This window comes from Ceratotherium simum, chromosome 26, assembly GCF_057802395.1.
Source record: "Ceratotherium simum simum isolate JZ-2026a chromosome 26, ASM5780239v1, whole genome shotgun sequence".
NCBI lineage: Eukaryota > Metazoa > Chordata > Mammalia > Perissodactyla > Rhinocerotidae > Ceratotherium > Ceratotherium simum.
The window spans coordinates 83287-92059 of record NC_141925.1 but is presented as its reverse complement, the minus strand read 5'-3'; the positions used below and the strand labels follow the sequence as shown (position 1 = coordinate 92059).

Below are 8773 nucleotides of genomic sequence, written 5' to 3'. Positions count from 1 at the left end.
AGTCAAACTTGAATTTTTGAACACCCAGGCCAGGGCCTATTTTTAATCTATCACGTTGTCTGAGCAAAGGTCACTGGTAACAACAGTATGTTGTTTGATCTCAGATATCTGTAGACACTTTACATTCCAAGCAGCTTAACTTCTTTTGTGATTTACAGAATAATGCTCCTAACACAATGAGAACTTAATAAAACAGCATGAGTTCCTCAGAGAATAGTGTAAACATTGATCTTTTGTGGATTTATTATGAGTTAGTGATACAGAGTAACTCTGATTAAAAGGAAACATAAGGGGCCGGGCCAGTGACACAAGCAGTTAAGTGCGTGCTCCACTGCTGGCGGCCCAGGTTTGGATCCTGGGCGTGCACCGACGCACCGCTTCTCCGGCCATGCTGAGGCCGCGTCCCACAAAACAGCAACTAGAAGGATGTGCAGCTACGACATACAACTATCTACTGGGGCTTTGGGGGAAAAAATAAATAAATAAATAAAATTATTAAAAAAAAAAGTTGCTAAAAGAGGGGCTGACCCCGTGGCATAGCAGTTAAGTGTGCGTGCTCCGCTGCTGGCAGCCTGGGTTCGAATCCCGGACACGCACCGATGGACCACCTGTCTGGCCATGCTGTGGCGGCATCCCATATAAAGTGGAGGAAGATGGGCACCGATGTTAGCCCAGGGCCAGTCTTCCTCAGCAAAAAGAGGGGTATTGGCATGGATGTTAGCTCAGGGCTGATCTTCCTCACACACACACAAAAAAAGTTGCTATAAGTATACATTTTCATGATATAATAAATGAATTTGCATTAAAGTGAGCCAGAAAAATCCCATGATCTATTTAGATATAATATTAAGAAAGTGTTATGTATTGTATTATATAAAGACACTGAAAAGAGTGTTTTGTAATGTGTAAATTTATGTTCAGTTACAGTATCACCCAGACCGTGTCCGCCTCCTCAGCACCTTCAGTGCCCCATGTGGAGGGGACTCCTCTGTCTGCATCAATTTTAGTATTTTGTATATTAGGAGAAATTAACCATCTCATCTATCTTTCCAAGTTCACTGGCGTAAAGTTATTTATAATAAAATAAAATAATTTTTAAGTATATCTATATCTAATTAGTGTTCCTTTTTTCCCTAACCTAATTTATGCCTTTTTTCTCTTGATATTCTTTTTTTTAATAATTTTATTTATTTTTTTCCCCCAAAGCCCCAGTAGATAGTTGTACGTCATAGCTGCACATCCTTCCAGTTGCTGTACGTGGGACGCAGCCTCAGCATGGCCGGAGAAACAGTGCATCGGTGCGTGCCCGGGATCCGAACCTGGGCTGCCAGCAGCGGAGCGCGCGCACTTAACCGCTAAGCCACGGGGCCGGCCCCATCTCTTGATATTCTTGATAGAGATTTATCCATGCTATTAGTTTTGTTGAAGTGCTTCATTTTATTTTCCTCTTTCATAAATATCTGATCTTTATTTTCTCCTTTCACTAGCTTCAGGATGATTTAAAATCTGTACCCTTTTTTTTTTTTGTGAGGAAGATCAGCCCTGAGCTAACATCTATTGCCAATCCTCCTCCTTTCCCCCCCTCCAAAGCCCCAGTAGATAGTTGTATGTCATAGCTGCACATCCTTCTAGTTGCTGTATGTGGGACGTGGCCTCAGCGTGGCCGGAGAAGCAGTGCGTTGGTGCGCGCCAGGGATCCGAACCCGGGCCGCCAGTAGTGGAGCGCGCACACTTAACCGCTAAGCCACGGCGCCAGCCCCAAAATCTGTATGTACCCTTAAACAATGTAAGTTCCACTCATTATTTACCAAACATGTTTCAAGCTGTATCCAAATTTCAAAAACTCCAAATTAAAGTTTCTAATGGATCCCTCTGTAACAGAGAGTTTTGACTTGAGATCGCATGTGAACCAAAGGCAAAACAGAGAGTGGCTTCAAAGAAAAGTCTTTTATTTTTTTCCTTATTTTATTCTGAGAGAAAAAGAAGGCGAGATGAGGAGGAGGCAAGAAGAGGCACTTTCGATCGTCTGGTTTTAGAGGGCTGAGGAATCAGGAAGGCTCGCGGGTGACAGACAAGTGCACAGGACACAGGGCTCCCCGAGACACCTGAGGGTTGGTCCTCTGAGGTCGGCTTGCTCCTGGTGTTCATTCCCTCAGCTGCATGGAGTCCTGGATCTGGCATGAAAACTTCTCTGGCCCAGATGTGGGATCCTCAGCCAGGGGGCGACATACCGTCTCCTGGGAGGGCTGAAGCCTGTCCTTCGGGAGGGTCTCCTACAAGTGCTTCCCTCCTGTGTCCCCCCCAAGCCCAGGCACCCTTTAGAGTGCTTCCATCTGGGAGTTGCTCTCCCACCAGAGCTGGCTCATGCTTTAGAGTAAACCTGCCCTGTTTAAAACACCTTGTGGCTTCTGTCTCCTGAATTTTTCTCCTTCAGGCTGATCTCTATGTTGTGATTTTTCTGCAGAGAATTTTTAGTACTCATGTGTTTTTTTTTTGTTTTTGTGAGGAGCTCAGCCCTGTGCTAACATCTGCCAATCCTCCTCTTTTTTGCTGAGGAATACTGGCCCTGGGCTAACATCCGTGCCCATCTTCCTCCACTTTATATGGGACGCCGCCACAGCATGGCTTGACAAGCGGTGCGTCAGCGCACACCCGGGATCCGAACCGGCGAACCCCGGGCCGCTGCAGCAGAGCCCACGCACCTAACCGCTTGAGCCACTGGACCGGCCCCTCATGTCATGTGTTTAAAGATCCCCTTCCAACATCACCTTTCCCCAGAAGCTTTTCCTGATTTCCCAGCTTGGTTAGTTATTTCTTTCTATGTGTCGCTTTAATGTGCTTTGTGAGATATGTTAATAATCATAGCATTGGTGGTGGAAATAATAACAGTACCTGTGCGTTACTGAACACCTTTTCCTGGGCCAGGCTCTGTGCTGTTAGGTGTTAACTTGTGAAATCCTCCTGATCCTCTGAAGTGGATAAATTATTGTCCCCACTGAGCTGATGAGGACGCTGAGGCTTAAAGAAGGGCTGTGGCTGTGCAAGGACATCCACCCGGCAAGAGCCCAGGCCTGGGTCAGGGTCCGGTCGGTCTCTGTGCGGAGCCTCCACCAGGCGGGGTTCCAGGTGCTGGGACACAGCGTCAAGGGAAACACCCCAGAGAAACTAAGAAGAATGTGCACATGAAGAAGCACATCCCCAAGCAGATGCCCTGGAAAAGACGACCCCTCAGCCACCAATCCACAGAACTGCAGCCCTGCAGAACCACACGAGATCCCTGGATGGCCCAGTGTGGGTGAGCCACAGACCCAAAGATGCAGACCCTTGATGGATGCCTTGCTGGGACAAATGTGAGGTCACAGGACATCCTCTGTCCTCTTCACTTTTATGGACTGAAAAATCAGAAGACTGAAGAGCTCACTCTCCTATAACCTGCAGCAGTTCATTCATTTCTTCAGCCAACGTTCACGGAGGCCCTACTGTTCCAAGCTCTGTGCTGGATGCTGGGGACACGTGGCTCTATCCTCAGGTTCCCAGGGGAGAGGACACACGACAAACCACCAAAGAATGGTCTGTCTTATCCTCTGTGTATCTCCCAGCCTCTCCCAGGGCGCAGCACACAGTAGGAGCTCAGTGATTAGCACCTGCCTTGGGCAGTGGGACAGTGTGGCGGTCACGTCTCTGACATTTAGAATCCAGGAAGCTAGGTTCAAATCACAGCTTGTCCACTTCTGTGCTGTGTGGCTCTGGGCGAGTCACATCATCTCTCTGAGACTCAATTTCCTCGTGTGTAGGATGGGGCCTTTGGGGTTTAAGGAGCTAATCCATGAAAAGAGCCTGGAATACAGAGTGCTCAACAAGTTACAGCTGTTGGAGTTAATATTGTCCCATGATGTCAAAGAGCCTGGTAAACACTCCACTCACCTTCTGGAAAATGAGAAGGATGACCAGATCCCCACTCTGTCTCGTCCACACTAGGATCCTAGAAGCAGAGACGGTGGTGCCTTAGGTGAGCGGAGAGCAGCCCCCAGCTCTTAGTCTCTGTGAGTTTGTTCAGCAGCTGTCCTATGTGCAGGCTTCTGGGGAGAGAGACGTGGGCTGTTGTGGGGCCGAGGGAGCCGGGGGAGGGGACTACACAGGCTTCAGAGCAAAGGCACTTGGGAAAATGAACATGCACCCTCCCAGCACCCTGCTCAGAGCTGGCACCGATCGTTGGGTCAACAGTGGGAAGGCGCACAGCACGAGCACAGGTCAGACCTGAAGAGCAGACGGAAGGGGAGTTTTAAATGTTCAGAGATATTTTCTGTTTGGAGGCTCTCAGTTGTGTTTACACCCCCCTACACACACACCTTTACATCCCTATGGACACTCAGACACACCTGCAGAGATGCACACACAGAATCGCACACATAGTATACATGAGACACACACAAAAGTTACACCTCCCCACAGCCAGGCAAACGCACTCAGACACACACATCGTACGCCCAGAGACATGCAAGAAGATGCAATGCAACACCCCAGTGCACACCTTCAGAAACTCACTCATCCACAGGAGACACGCACACAAGTTACACTGCAACATCCAGAAACACACAATCAGAGACACAGGCACACTGAAACAAACTCAAATGTGCACTGCAACCAACACACCAGAAACATACATGCACATAGAGATACAATCAAGTGCGCAACACTACACACAGGCAGACACACTCATAAACGTGTACACAGAGATGCACAAAAAGTTCACACTGTAATATGTGCAGTTACACACCTACAGAAACACACATACACACAGATGCAATCAAACTTACCCTATAACTGTCATAGGTACACATGCTCAGAACTCACATATGTATGCAGAGACATTCACAGAAATTACACCACGACAGAGAGGTGCACACACACACACAGAGACAAGCAAGTGTGCCCTGCTATATACACATGCACATAGAGACACACACAAAGGTACATGAAAACCAAGAGATATGCCTGTAAGCACAGACCATAAGTTCACACTGATATTATTGCACACACGTGTACACTCACACACATGCAGGCACTCACAGACACCCACATAGGCATGTGAAAACAGAACACACAGCTACCAGCGCAGGCACCCAGGCAGACCTGCACGGCTTCTCAAACACAGGCATCACAGCACAGACCCTCCCAGCACACCAGTGCATCAGTGCAGCCATGCCCCTGTCAGTCACAGGCACACATCCAACCCACATACACACAACTGCTTAATACTCACAAGCTCATTTGAACACCCACACTCACACTGACTCACACAGGCACGCACACATACTCTCATAAATCTATGGACATGCAACCTCACAAGTACACACCCATATTGACACTATTCTCACCTGTGTGCACACACACGGTAGGTATTTATGTGTCACACTCACATGAACACAGGTGCAGAGACCTGCATGAGAAAGCACACAAATGCACACATGCATGTACTTGTCTACACAGACACACACATCCTCCTCCACCAGGAAAGCGAACTGCTCACTTTATGGGTCCTAAAAGTGAAGCCCACAGATTGAGCTAGCACATGGCGGAATTGCTCCTGCCCCAGGCCCTACTGCATGTCCATTAACTCACTCCTTGTCAGCTGAGAGGAGGTCTGACTTCCCCATCAAAGATTCATCAGGGACCCTGGGAACCCTAGTTTGGGGAGGGACATAGATGTCCCAAGCCTCAGAACAACTCAGAAAGAAATAAGACTGACCAATCTACTACCTTCCCCCACAATCTCAGCATCTGCCCAGCACCTCCCCCCGACATGCACGGCACTTTCCCCAGAGTGGCTGTTCCTGCAGGGAACAGCAGCCTCACCTGCTCAGACAGCCTCAGCAGACTGAGTGCCTGACACCCAGACGTACTGAACTTCTCTGTCCTGGGTCCCTACACAGCTGCAAAGCTGATACCATGGAGACCGCTCCCCTCCACCTCCCCTTGTCATGGTGATGCAGCAGCTGGATGCCTCCAGTCCTCCCAGAGTGCCTTGGGCTCCCCACTAGGAGCTGCTGGTCCAGCAGCACTTGCATGAGGAAGCAGTGAGGGGCGGGGACTGCAGGTGTCAGGTGATTGGAGAGAACAAGGCCCGGGCCCCCCCCCCGCCCCTGGCAAGGATCCCCTGGTGCTCAGGTGGGACAGGGCCAGCCTCCTTGGGGCAAACAGCACCCGGATGCCCACCCACAAGACCCGGAAACAGGTAGCCCTGCTGCTGCGTCTGCGGAGCTCCAGGCTTCACTAGACACACTGAGCGCTTTCCCTGCCCCGTCTCAGTTAGTCCCCCAACGGCCTTCTGAAGTGGGAACCATGAACTCCCCACCTTACAGTGGAGGGACCAGGTGTGGAGGGTGAAGTGACCAGTCAAACTCAGGTGCCTCTGAGTCCTGGGTCTCTTAAACACTAAATTACATCACCTCCTGGGATTTTGGAAGTCTCATCTGTAACAATCGCTCGGGGCCATAGATTGAACTGCGAGCTCAAGGAAACATGAAATCTCTTTATTTTACAGAAGCAGCAACTGGGGCCCAGACAGGTCTAGCGATTTGCCCCAGGTCACACTGCAAATCGAGGGCAGACTTGAAGCTCAACCTCCTGACCCAGAGACGGGGTTTCCCCCGGACAGCGAGCCCTGGCCTCTGACACCGGAAGAATGCCCGGTCTGGCAGCAGAGGGAAGCAGCTCCCAGCCCGGCCCCAGGTCAGAATCCCAGGTGAGGGCAGGAGGTCCTCAGACCCCACCTCGTGCTCCAAGTGCTATCCAGGAACCGCAGCAGTGCTGTCCGCAGAGGCCGACACAGCCCACGCAGGTGGTCACAGGGCCAGGGATATGTACGCCTTCAGGTCATGGCCAGATGCACCTCCACGCCGCCTCACTGACCAGCCAGTCCATGGAGACGACCCAGCCCAGACTGGAACCCCAGCCAGGAAGCACAGCACCATCTAGGCTGTGACCACAAGGGTGGCTCCAACATCACCCTCCGAGACCAGCTGGTCTCTTTTGGAGCATGCTTTTCATTAGGAGGAAAAATAATCAGACCAAACCCATGGGCTGTGTGCTGGGCTTGGCAGAGCTTCCAGGGGCCTGGAGTGAGGGGGACCCCACATTCTCATAGCTGGGGATGAGAATGCCAAGAGCCCCAACCCAGCTGTGCATCCAAGCCCTTTCTGCAGACAGTCTGTACCTCCCTAGGCTCCACTCCGAATGGTCTCATGGAGCAGCCAGGAAACTTCCCCCAAATCTCGTGCTCATCTAAGGTTCTGCAAGGAATGGGAGGTGATCTCCACCTCTCCTGGAGTCTCTGCCAGGGTGAGTCGGCTCCTGTGATGACACGTGGGGCTGCTAGAAGGGCTTGGATGGAGGCGATCTGGCTGTGTCCCCTGCCCCCAGTTCTTTCTCCCTGTCCTTACACACACACACACACACACACACATGACAGAGTGGACATAAGCAAGCCTACACAGCATCTACACAAAGCCCATCGCCTGTGCAGCCCTGGATGGCGGTGCTAGGTGATGGGAAACCTCAGTCACAGAGTCTCACCACGACAAACACCAGGTAAAGTCAGCTTGAAAATAGGACCAGCTCCTTCTCCCTCGGAACTCTGAACTGGCCGGGAAGGGGGCCAGTCGTGAACGAAATTAAAGGGACCCACTGCCCTCCCCCTGGCCCAGCTCAGACTGAGAAGCCCTTGAGCGCCTGCCTTTGGGGACCCAGTGGGATGCCTGGAGGAAGGACGCCTGGATGAGCTGGAATGTCCCCTCTCTGCCAGAGGAGAGAAAGTCTGTCATTTACCCAGGGCTGTGCTGTCACCACCCGGTTCTTTCCTCACCTGGCTCCGGGCGCTGACCCCCCAGCCTGCGGAGGAGCAGCTGGAACCGAAACCCTTTCGCAGCAGCAGCGCCCCGCTCCTCATGGAGCCCTCTCACCAGGTCCAGGCCCCTCAGCCCTTACCTGAGGGGTCTCGGCCACGTGCAAACTCTGCCTGCGGACCCAGCAGGCGCCGGGGTCTCTGCGATTCCCGCGTCCCTCCTGGCGCGCCCGCTCCGTGGCGCCTTCCTAGCTGCCGGCTGCTGCAGGGGCATCAAGGAAAGCGGAGTCTGGATTTCCTTTCTCGACACCAAGCGATCTCCAGCCAGCCCTGGGGTATTTCTCCGAGTCCAATGCGTGCCGGGCGCGGGCTGCAGCCGCCTTACCTCTCGCTCACTCGTTGCCTCCCTTGCTGCCTCGCTCGCTTCCCCGGACTTCACGTGTCCGGTCCGAGCTCCCGGCACCACCAGCCCTGCCACCGCCGCCGCCAGCATCCTCAGCCCTGTGCGCTCCTCGCACGGAGCCGCAGCACTGCCTATCGCTAAACTCCTTGCGCGCAACCTATCCCTCCCGCAGCCTCCCGGGAGCTGGGCTGACAGGGTGCCAGGCCTGCTGCGTAGTTTTCTCCGCTGTGAAATTGGCTCAAGAGACCCACGTCATAGGGTTATTCGGAGAATTAACTGAGAAGACTATGCAAAGCGTCAAGCTGCCTGTCACTGAGTGAGCACTCAATAAACAGCAGAATATTTGTGGTTGCTGCTGCTGCTGCTGCTGTTCAAGAGGCTTAACAGGGTGCCTCACAAACAGTAAACATCCCATAAAGGGCAGTTTGTTTTTTTGTATTTAGTTTATTGTCTTAACAGACAGTAGGTTTAAGCTGTGTGCCCTAGGCTGATCACTTACCCCCTCTGAGCTTGTTTCAGAAGATTCC

General features: G+C 51.9%; 1 long non-coding RNA gene across 1 annotated transcript; it reads right to left on the bottom strand.

Moving 5' to 3' along the window:
• Positions 1 to 1935: 1935 nt before the first annotated feature.
• On the bottom strand, positions 1936 to 8298 carry LOC147913499 (uncharacterized). The gene is made up of 4 exons (XR_015556433.1): positions 8229 to 8298; positions 7987 to 8105; positions 3925 to 4079; positions 1936 to 3837 (listed from the first exon to the last, which is right to left on the bottom strand). It is a non-coding gene; the product is annotated as an uncharacterized LOC147913499 (long non-coding RNA).
• Positions 8299 to 8773: the final 475 nt, after the last annotated feature.